Here is a 12,481-nt window from a genome sequence, read left to right on the forward strand (position 1 = left end):
AAATTGACAATCGTACAAAATCTAGGTGGAATACAGAATTCCATATAGAAGACAGTTGATCAGGTTATCCAAGATATTGAGGTATCATTTTCAATCAATCAATCAATCAAATTTTATTTGATTAGCCGCAACCCTCTCCCGAAGGACTCGGGGCGGCGTACAATCACAAGGATAAAATACACATAGGACACACATACATACGAAAAAACAAGGACAATTACATTTGTGCATGGAGGAGAGTAGACCTGCAAGTGAAAGACAATAAACACAGCTAAAAACACAGTTAAAACACTTTGTGTTTTAACACAAAGTGATAAAATCAAAACATTTTGATTTTATTTCTTTAGAAGTGAATCCTCTAGTTGGAAAACTGTCATCAACACAATGAACATGAATTTGGACATACTACGGGAAACAGTGGAGGACTGGAGGGTCTGGTGTGCTATGTATGGGTCATGAAGAATCAGACACTATTTAGTGACTGAAGAACAACAAATATTTTGCAAACTCACTTTGTCTTTAATACTGATTTCTTCCTGTGGATGTATCTTCAAAAGTTGTTCCCTAATAAATGTCAATAGTTACAATTAGAGCTATTTTATTTAGCTAAATCAATGTTCTATTGTTTCATTTTCAATACATTTTACCGTCATCTCTTCTGAGTCATTTAATAAACATACAGAATTGAACCTGGAATTTATTTAGTCCTTTGGTTAGCTTGATGAGTGATTTGTATTTCTTGTAAGTATGTGAAAAATGTTCCATTCTAAAGGAAGTTGGTCTATTCTTCCTCCAGAACATGGCAATCTGGGCATTCTAGAGAGATGGTATAGTAGTTTCCAGAAAGTGAATGTGATAATAATCTGGAACATTATCATTTTTTGGTCTGGAAAATTTACTTACTTACTTACTTACTTACTTACTTACTTACTTACTTACTTACTTACTTACTTACTTACTTACATTATCTTACCAGGTCTGGAGAAATTGGGTCAGCATGGTCTGGAGGATGATCAGAACAGTTTCAAGCATACCTAATGCTTATTTTGTACTTAAGAACAAAAGGTCAGGAAAAGGCAGCCCGTCCTTCTCCATGACTGCAATGTTAGTCCTTAATTTTTATACGCTCATAATGAAATTGTCTTAATTCAAATGAACAGTGGCATCATATCTACCTCTAAAGTGTATTACAAAATGAATCTGTCTTTTTTTTTCTTCCTCGTGGGAATTGAAATAACATGGAAATAACAGATACCTTTATTTATCACACCCTAACATGAGTCTGAAAACAATCTGGCAATGTGGAAAGTGTATTACTTTATAACTGTTAATTGTTTTGTTAGATGAGGCAAAAAAAAAAAGCTGTTAGTAGGATTTACTCTAAAATTTTAACACAAAAGTGTTAACATTTTAAAAAGGTTGTGAGATACAGAGAGATATAATAAAGATCCTTAAAAGATTGAGAATTATGTCATCTCAGGTATGAGGTAATTACTCTAAAACTCTTGTCATGACCTTTAACTGGGTGAAATGATGTATCATAAGGCAACAATTTTTGAACTAGATCCCTCAAATAGGCTGTATGTCCAAAATCCAGGACCCATGACTCCTAAGGGAATGAAATTTGGGGACGTTGGGACTGCTTTAGTGCTACTTCTGCTGCTACAGGTCATGTGATCTTACAATACAATACAATAGTAGAGTTGGAAGGGACCTTGGAGGTCTTCTAGTCCAGAACTTGGGGTATGAACTTAATAGTATAGCTTGTAGGCTTATCTTTTCAGAGGTTTTACCTGTATATAAGGAACAAAAAGGGAAGGGCCAGCGTGTAGCAGAGTTTAATGTTTGGCTAAAGGAGTGGTGTAAAAGGGAAGGCTTTGGTTTTATTAGTCATGATGCCTGTAGCTGGTCCAATGAAAAACTGTACAAAAGAGATGGGTTGCACCCATCCAAGAAAGGGACTGAGTTACTTGGCATTAAATTCACAGATGTGTGGGTAAGATTATCACTCCTGCTGTCAAGCAAAACCAAGCATTTAATAGTGATTGCCATACCATGTGCATGAATCACACAAGTGGCAAGAAAATAGGGGCAATCAGGCATAACACAGGTTTCCCAAACAGTTTCTTCATTTTTAACATTTTATAGTGGTTTCCCAAACAGTTTCCCAATCCCTCACTCCTTCCCCCACCCAGCAGGAAACACTCACCTACCTGCTGGGAAGGGAAGGCAAGGGGAGGGAAATGCTCCTTGCTAAATTCATCTAACAAACTCAGTGGGGAAGCTGCTGAAGTTGTTCCTGCTCCCAGAGTTTTGTTTTGCCTGTCATTGGTCATTCTGTTTCTCTGTTTGGGTAAAGAAATGTCTCTGAAATTATGATCCAATGGGGAAAGGGTTGCCTAGTTTTGATTAAAACTGAATAAGAAAAGAATACCTTGGAATTTGCTTCACTTTAACTTGACATCTTTTATTCCATCTTTACTAAGCACTTTTCACCCTCTCTTTCAGTTTTCATTTATAATTCACTGCCCAGGCTTCTAAAGCAATTTTCAGCATAGAGTGATGGAAAAGGAAGAAGAGGCGGGTTTTCCCATCTGTGCTCGCCTAGCAGTATATAGCCAGCAGTATATAGCTAGTGTAGGAATTAAGAACTGTCTCCTTTAAGAAACTACCTCATGGGAAATGTAGGCAGAGACTGCCTTATGGGAAATGTAGTTCCATGACCTGTGATCACATCTCTGTTTCTGATTGGCCACTAGGGCATTTTGCACATGTGCAAAGTTTATAGCCAGTCAGTTGAAATGCCTTTGTGAACCAGAATAGTAGTATTTGTATCGCCACTCAGCATGGAAGTGAAATCATCATCTTTTTACACCATGTGATGGGACAGATTCTGGAAAGTCAGAAGTATCTTAACACTTAACTGTAAGTTTTGCTATTAAGAATGGCTGATAATAAACTTGATCTGAATGACATTCCTAAGCGTGGAGTTAACTGCATGCCCGAGCAAGCCTACAACGCCGGAGGCAAAACACCATCCTTTTTTTAATGCAACCTTTGTGACTGTGGCCTGCATTTTTTCATGTCTCCATTTATTTGTTCTTTCAAACAGACAGAGAAGGTTAATGCACAATGTTAACATTTACATTTTATGTCAACATAAAATACACTGATTTAAAAAAAAGTGACCAGGACAATCTTCACCTTTTTTCTAATATCTTGGCATTTCAAAGCCAAAAGTATCCCCATCTTCCATAAAGACATAGTATCATAGGCTGGGAGATCTAGTCCAGCCTGCCACCCAGGACATGAATTCTCAGACTATCCCAAACAAATGGTTTTCCAATCTTTATTTGAAAACTTTCAATGGTGCACATATAACACCAGGAGACAGAGCACGCCACTGCTTCACAGCTCTCCCAGTCAGAAAATTCCTTCTTATTTCAAATTAGGATCTCTCACTGTGAAAGTTCCATATGTTGTGCAAAACAAATACAAAACACACTCCACTAACATCAGTAGCATCCATGTGCTTTACAGAACAAACTTAAGTTCATGATTTAACAAGAAACCAGCAGGCAGAGGATGAACCAAACTTTAAAGGATAATCTGAGCAAAGACTGTCCTGACCAGACCTTCTATTTGCTACCCTGCAGTAGTCATCACTCCAGGAAATTTTCAGGACACTATAACTCTGTCCAGTACTAAAAAAGAGACAGATCTCTGTCTTCTTGGTATTAAATTTAGGTTGTTTTAACCCATACATTTCTTCACAACATCTAAATACTGAGCAATGTAATTCAACTTCATCTCAGGTCTGACTTGGTATGGCAACATACACCAGAGTATTATTAACATATTGATGATATCTCCTCCAAACCTACAACTTAGAAAATTAATAAAGACAAGTATTCCTAAACACGAAGAATCAGAGATCTCATTTCAGATTATCAGATGACTAATCTGTCAAATGACTAATCTGTCAAATCCATTATACAAACATTCCGAAAACATTCAAGAGACAGTCAGAAGACAAACAACAAAAGACAGGGATTTTCTACCTTAATAAACTCATGTATAAAGGAGAATTGGAGAGTTCTATCAAGTTCTTAAAACTCTTCATTCTAACTCCTAATACTTGGCATTAAAAACTCATTAAAGAAAGGCTATGTGAGTCTTTCTTTCTTGATCGTATTCAGCAGTTAAAGGACTTGCCAAAACTGATGGATGACCTTTCCAAGTAGTTTCATGTAAATGTTAAAATAGCATGTGTGGAAGAGCTGAAGTGGGCCCAATCTGGAAAAAAACCACAAGTTTGCCTGTTAACAATCAAGCTGAACCATAACATAATGTTCCCAAATTCCAGCCCTTACAAGCAACCCAAAAGAATAACGTGTTTAATGGTGCTGAATACACTTAAGATGCCTAAAGAGCTAGGAAATTGCATTACTTTATCCAGGTTTTAATATTTGATTAATGATGTATAAGTCCCCTTTCTAGCCTGGAGTCCTGCGCTGAAAAACTGCAATAATTTATTTCTTCCAGAATCCTTTTCAGCTAAAGTCCCACTATCATTTTCAAAAATTTCCCTAGAAAATTTTACTAGGCATTGAACAGAGTTTGTTGAAGAAAATCTGTAACACCATCTTTTTTTGCACCATTCTCTGGACCTGTTCTAACCGGTGAAAATACTTCTTGATCACGTGGTGTCCTGAATTGTCCACAGTGTGCCATGTATATTCTCACCAATACATTGCTGTTTTTTCTCTCTCTGTGTGTGTAGGGAGGTTATAAGGACCTCACAAAGTGCTATGCTTATGTTACAGTGCATATCCAGAATTGTATTAGCCCCTTTAGTAGCTATTTTATATAAACTGGCACATGTTCAGTTTGTTGTCAATGATCACACTCTGATGTAATACCACCATGCTAGGAATTCTTCATTTAGAAAATGTATTCTATATTTTCCCTCCTTAAATGTAATATTTTTTTTCCTATTGAGGGATTTTGGGTATTGGTTAGATATATCAACTTTGTGTCCTCTGCAAATTTGATAAGTAGTATATGAAGCCATTATCCTAGTCATTAATAAACTGTTGAACAATACTGGCCTTAGGACCAACCTCTGTGGGGTCCCACTAATTAAAACTCTCCAACTTGACATACAAATATCAGTGCTGATTTTCAGAGTATGGTTAACCAGTCAGTTGCTGACCTATCTGTAGGCCATCCAAACCATATTTTAATAAACTATTAACCTTTTCATACACTGTAAATCAATGAGAAAAGCATGTGGACCCTTGTTAAAAGCTTTCCTGAAACTGAAGCAATTTATATGCCCTGTAACTCCTGAAAACCCAGTTTCTTTGTGAAAGATTTATCTTGCATGGTTTTTTTAAAAATCAAGCAATGGTATTATGTTCAAGATTCTTATAAATGCCTAGTACTTTATTCTCTATGGCAATATCTTCCCATACATTGAAGTTTGACTCCCTGTTTAATAATTATTCGGACACTTTTAAAAAAATATCGTGAAGATGGAGACTACATTTGTTCTTTCTTGAAGATGGGGACCACATTTGCTCTTTTGCCCTGGCATTTTCCCAGTTCTTCAACTCGCCTTCTCAGCAGCTTTTGAATGCTTCATGTCCCAGAATTAGTAAAAGAAGAGAAGTCACTTATGAGCAACCTCACCCAGGTCTCTTGTCATCTATGATTTCTAGAACCCAAAGAGATGCATGTTGGAACTACTTCCAGATATCTTTAAAAAAAAACTTGGTCAAATCATCCTAACAGGCCTCCCATCTTTGCAAAGATTAAGTTTGTTGTCAATGTACATATTGAAAGTGCATCTTCAGATTCAGCATCAAATGTCCCAAGAGTGAAAAACAGGTCAATCATGGAACTGCCTACATGCATGCAACCTGAAGTCACCAGGTGCCCAAGTCTGTCTCTCTAACTTAATCTTAGGGTGTCAGAGCGAGCATACTCTGATAAGACCATGACTTGTAGCAGATCCTCAGAAGTCTGCTTTCGCTTGCCTTATGGAACAAACTCTCCTTCTGATTGTCCATAACTGTTTTGTTTTGTGATTAGAGTTCAACAAATTTATCAATCTGACTTTGTCACCTTGTCAATACAAAATTGGTTGACATTTTTTTAAAAATAAATTGCATTATGCAAATGTTCAGTGGAGCATAGATTTTCAAAACTATCATATCTAAAATCAAAGATGCTTTAGAAAATTGGGGTTTATGAATTCTTAAAAGATAACAAATGAAGTCTCCCCATTGCACTCACTGAAAATGCCCTTCACACATATGCCAAATAGAGCATGAAGCAGAAACCAAAGACTCATAAGGATCACTTTGAAAGGAAATTGTGTAAGGAGAAAGGTACCTAGGCACCCTGAACAAACAAAGCTAAAAATAAGACTAAGTGATGACATTTTTTCATATACTTATAAAATTTAAGAATAATCTCTCTTTTAACTGTATAGCCCTGAAGATCTGTTTTGGATTTTCATTAAATTTGCAATGGGTGTTGGGAACCAACTATCACTGCTCCCATTATTAAAAGGTAAGTAGGCAGCAGAATGTCTATCCCTTTAGATTCACATACACATCCTATATCACTAAATACAATCAACAACAGAATTAAATAAAACGATTTTTTTTTGTTAAAAAAGCAAAGGGAGAATTGAGCTGCCTCACTATTTTTTCCTACCAGGCCTTTTAAATATTATGTAGAAATCATATGTCAAAGATTTGATTATTTACATTTAATTTGTGCTATGAATCTGAAAATGGAACAACATAATACACGTCCTATTATTTTCTTTCTAAATTCAGCAACACAATGTATCAGTCTTAAGCATCACTCAAATAAGATAACAAGGAGGCTTTATTTCCACTGATTCCCGCATCCCTACCTTCTGCTGCTAAGATTTTTATTTTGAAGTTCAAAATCAATTGGCTGGGACTTGTTTATAAATGACAGGTTTGGGATGTTATTTTAATCAATTGATTGTAAGGGAGGTCTAAGTTCCATCGTTATCCTTTTCCTCATTCACTCTCTTTTACCAAGGCAGTCAATAAAGAAAAAAAGGCAGGATAAATGAAGCAGGTTTCTTGGCTATCTAGAGATCCCTTGGAAACTCTTTATAGTGCAGAATAAACACCAAACTCATCTTATTTGCCACAGTAAAATACTGTGTAACTGAGAAAATTGTCACTTATTAGGTCCCCGAGGACACGCTTCAACTGCAGTAACAATTTAATCCCAAGCACCTTGATATTAATGAGAAGAGTTGAGCTGTAAGACCAACCATTTGTGTCAGAAACTTTCACTGGTACTGTATCTAACCTGAACAGATGCTCAGTATATGTTGATCCCTTGCCTCAAAATAGTCTTTATTAAATTATTAATTTAGCTGGGAAAAAAGAGTCTTTTTTCCCTCACTCTTAGATACAGATGCAGCCTCATTCTAAACAGATTCTAGGCAGACTTCCGTTAAGAACCTAAAATACATCATTGTGTTCAGAAGCATTTATAAAACAAAACATAAAATGTTTTCAGGATTGTTAATCTAAGTGAATAGATGCTATCATTATTTTCAGGATTCCCTGCAGCTTTTTGCAGCATAACTTAATCCAATTGTGTTGATTACAAAAGACCTACTGGGAGAGATTCTTCAGATAAGGCTTGGCATTTAACCTCGGATTTATTTAATTTTATTTAATTTTATTTTTTGCAAATCTGTACTTTATCAGTGAGTTGTTGTATACGCCTACCCTGAAAAAGGCTAATACTTATCCATGGGCTTCATAGATCTTCCCCAACTCATTTTTATGTTTCATTGAATCCCCCAACTTCACATTGCTAAACTTCAGCTACAAACTCTCAAAACAAATTTAAGCCTGCAATAGACTTGTTAGTGAAGGGCCACAAGGAATAAGAGCATAGAATTTGATGATGACTAAAGGGTATTACAAAATGTTTTCCTAGTATGTACAAATGTACATCTCATAAATTTCCTCTGCCTCATTTATTTTAATATGTTTGTATTTTAATAAATCCTTTCAGCCATTAAAAACTGTATACAGAGGGAAGAAAGATAACCCTGAATGTAACAAAATCCCTACAAAAAAGGGAGAGCAGCAACAGCAAGCTATAAAACAGAGAATCCTCTGCTAGGATTCTAATTTGTTAGCTCATATTTATACATACTTGCATATATGTGTGGATACATGCATTTAGTAGGGTCCACATTATAAAGCACCAGCAGGGTAAATGCAAATATAAAAGTAAAATAATGATTACTGATTGTTAGCAAAGTAGCATAATGAACTGGTAAAATTAATTGATCTTCAATCAGCCTCTGATTATGTGGCATCAAATCATTGTTGGCTCTTTGTTACCATATAGATTTTCTCCATTGTCATCCGTCCCTGCAGTTCTTTCAACAGTTAAAATCACTTATCAGAACTTTGACTGAATCTATCTATCTTGTTGCTGGTTGTCCTTCTCTTCTCTTTCCTTCCATAGCTGTGCAGCCTATTAAAACCTTTTCTAAAGAGTTAGGTCTTCATGTAATGGGTCCAAAGTAGGATGATTTGAGCTCGTCAACTGTATCTTGAGTGAGAACTATTTGTTTTCTTGGCTCTCCATAATATTCCCAGAATCTTCTGTAACATCAAAACATAAAAGTTTATGGAGATTCTCAATCATCCAGGTTATGATTGTTTCAACATAATGTTTGGAACTTTTTCCAAAAGGCCACTGGACTTTTTGGGGTTTGTTTGTTTTTTGAAAACATTTAGCTTCTCAAGATTTTTGTATGAGAAGCAAAACATTTTCAAAGCATCAAAATGTTTTCCTATCCTTTTCCAACTTTCACTTCCATAGAATGTCACAGAAAATACCATGTGTTGCCTTATTCTCATTTTTATGGGTTTAGGCACATTACAATATTTAAATTTGTTTTTCATTGCCTTTATGGATGTTGTACCAAGTTCTAGTTCGCAGCATTTATCTTGATTGCTTGTTCCTTTACTATTGATATAAAAGACAGTAGCTATCCACCACTTTGATATCTTTATTGTCAGTTTCCAGCTTTCTATTTAATTGTAGTCCCATTTTTCACTGTGGTCCTTGACTTTTATTACCAGGGCTTTGCATTTTCAGCTATCAGTCGTGTCATCAACATATCACAAGTTACTAATGTATTTTTCTCCAATTTTAAAATCACACTTCCTTATTTCCAAACCAACTTCCCTTAAATATACATTCAACATGCAGGAGAGTATCCAGTTTTGTCACATTCCTTTGATAACCTAGAGCCAGTCTGTTTCACCATGCTCTATTCATACTGTGGCTTATTGACATGTATACAAGTTTCTTATGAGGACAATGAAATGTTCATTGTCCTTTACATATGTACATATAATTCTTACATAAACCATTCTGTTTTGCACATCCACAGAAGATTATAAACACTAGGTGGGGGAAGAAACTGAAATTTTGGACTCATCAACCTTAGTTTGTGTGGGATCTATCTATCTATCTATCTATCTATCATCTATCTATCTATCTATCTATCATCTATCTATCTATCTATCTATCTATCTATCTATCTATCTATCTATCATCTTACAAATACTAAAGGCAGCAAACATTCCCAACACACTTTCTATTTTTCTCACAACAACCGGCCCAAGGTCACCCAGCTAGCATTTATGGCTAAGGCAGGAGTAGAACTCATAGTCTCCTGCTTTCTAGCCTGGTTTTTAACCACTAGACCAAACATGCGCACTTTATTGTAAGTCTTATTACATTCAATGATTCTTACTCCCAGATAGGTTTTTGCACCAATTTAGGCATGGCAACCATGGTAACCCTAACCTTCTCTCCTTCACGTCAACATCTAGAGTATAGGTACTTGCAACAGAAGGTCTTTGAATCAACAGGGCATTTTGCCAGCTGATTTTTCAGAGTCCTTATTCATGCTGAAAATCACCATAGATAGAAGAAGCTCTTCATTGTAGATACTGATAATCAGAGTAATTCATAATTACTCTAGCACATGTGCTTCCATTACTTGCACTTTCTACCAATTTTCTTCCTCTCAGCAGTGTTTTTCTGTCATGTTATAAATAGCACTAGTCTCCCCCTACTCCATTCAATGGTAATTATGAGAGGAAGAAGGAGATTTTGTATGGGTTAAATCTATTAGTAATTGGGAGAGAATATAGTACTGATCAAAACTATATTTAATTAGTCATCACTACTTTTATAACATGTGGGAAATGGTTTGATAATAAACAAGTGAAAACTGCTGGTACATCTATCACAATAGCATTTAGACTTATATACCTCTTCACAGTGCTTTAGAATCCCTCTCTAATTGGTTTACAGAGTCAGCATATTGTCCCCAACAATATGGGTCCTCATTTTACCCACCTTGGAAGGATGAAAGTCTGAGTCAATCTTGAGCCTGGTGAGATTTGAACTGACAAATTGCAGGCAGCTGGCAGGCAGCAGAAGTATCCTGCAGTACTGCATTCTAACCACTGCGCCACCGCAGCTCTTTGATTAAAAGCATTTGATTTTTCCTACTCAGTAAAACAAATACTTTAATCAAATAAAACTACTCAGAGTAGTAACAATTATGCTTGTCTAATGTAATGGTTCAACAAGGCTTAGTATTTGCTGCAAAGTTTAATTTATAGCAGCTATTATATTTATCAAACTGTGATGAATTGCTTTATTCTCCTTTCATTATCCTGCCTGCTTAAGGGCCAATATAAAAATACCTAGTAGAGTAGCAAATATAGAATGGGCATCATATTTTTGAAGAGAATACATAAACCATCTTTTCTGACCCAAGAGTTTCTTCTTAAAGATTTCAGTTTGAGGAGTTTTTTTCCCCCTTCTTTCCCAAACAAAATAAGATGCTGATGACACTGGGGGAATGTGACTATCCTGCTAGGTACAATAAATATACAAGAGGCATAAAGTGCATCTTTGGGGACTTCATTTATTTATTAAGCTAACATTTTGAAAAAGAAAGAGCCATGGTTTACTTTCTTGTCAATGGACTAGAGAAAGAGAACAATCTGCACTTTAGAATAAAACTGCTCTTTCTGTTTGCAATGCAAGAGGTAGAGAGGTAAGTAGCTAGGTAGACAGACAGACAGACAACCATACATATGCAACTCAGATAAAAGAACTGTCTCACAAGCATGTGTCAACAAATGTGGATGACAGCCATTTTTCTGATAAAATATTCACAAAAGTAGTTACTTAACAAAGAGTTGCTGATATAAATATGTCTGTGCTACTTCAGTTTGATATATCCCACGGAGTAAGGCTGTGAGCTGGACCTAAAGTTGCTTAAAAGCTTTTTAACTGCTATGTGTTAAAGGCAAAGAGTTATAAATAACTTAACAGAACAAACTTTTGACCTCCCCCCACTCTTTACTGTGTTTTAAACCTTTTTGCTCTCTCTCAAATTTTCACAACCCCAAATGGTATGAGAAGCTGAATGCCAATAAAATAGTTTGTGGAAGTTGCACACCACAAGTATCAACAAACCAGCATTACAGTGCATATCAGCTGGCTGAAGTCAGAATGTTATAAAGGTGTATCCTTGACAACAGGAGCATGGACAATCATCTATCTAAATCCTTCATTTATATTGATGGGAAATGCCATTGGAATAAATGCACTATCAGTGTTTTTCTGACACAAAAAACATTTCATAACTGGACAATTACAGTTCTTCCTGCAGAATGCTGTGAAGATTATTCTGTTTGTCTCAACATTATTGTTAGTATACACACACATAGATATATGAACAATAGCCTTGTTAAATTTTCTCCATCTGCAGAATTATGGTAGCTGGCCTTTATATGGTTCAATGGAATCTCCTCCTTTTCCTTCTCCTTCAGAATTTATATAACAATGTGCTGTTTTTTTCTGATTAGACATTTAAAGAGGAATAATCTGATGAGAGCTGGGTTATACTCTAGGTAGAACTGAATAGGGATTGGTGGGATCAGAGTGAAAAGGACTTGAGACATTATTGCACATGCTGATCCTATATTTTTCCTTGTTTGCTCCTTCCTTTTCAATAGCCTCAGAGTCAGTCAAGTGGGTAGGTAAAGGTGCTGGATTATGACAGAGGAAAATCCAGACTTAAATCTATGGAAATTTAAACTACTCACTAACTGTCTGCTCAACATATCTCAGAGGTTAGTTATGGGGATGAGGAAGAAACAAAATCCCTCTGTAAGTTCTCTTGAGCTCCTAGCTAAGTCTTAAGTCTTAAGTCTTTCCTCTTTTCCTTGTTGCATAGTACATTGTTGAGTACAGAATAATTACTTTTTGTTACAGATCTGAATTTATTGTTTGCAAAGGGCTTTTGAAATTAGATCTAAAGTTATATGATTACACATATTTTAAACTGCACAGCTAGTTT

General features: G+C 35.8%; 1 long non-coding RNA gene across 2 annotated transcripts; it reads right to left on the reverse strand.

The window, feature by feature from the left end:
- Positions 1–7,651: 7,651 nt before the first annotated feature.
- On the reverse strand, positions 7,652–11,970 carry LOC309383112. Of its 2 annotated transcripts, none has more exons than XR_014173763.1 (3): positions 11,866–11,970; positions 10,462–10,613; positions 7,652–8,687 (listed from the first exon to the last, which is right to left on the reverse strand). It is a non-coding gene; the product is annotated as an uncharacterized lncRNA (long non-coding RNA). The 2 variants fall into 2 exon arrangements; XR_014173764.1 differs by lacking the exon at positions 11,866–11,970 and adding an exon at positions 11,310–11,390.
- Positions 11,971–12,481: the final 511 nt, after the last annotated feature.

This window comes from Natrix helvetica (genome assembly GCF_964273705.1).
Source record: "Natrix helvetica genome assembly, chromosome: 1".
Lineage (NCBI taxonomy): Eukaryota > Metazoa > Chordata > Lepidosauria > Squamata > Natricidae > Natrix > Natrix helvetica.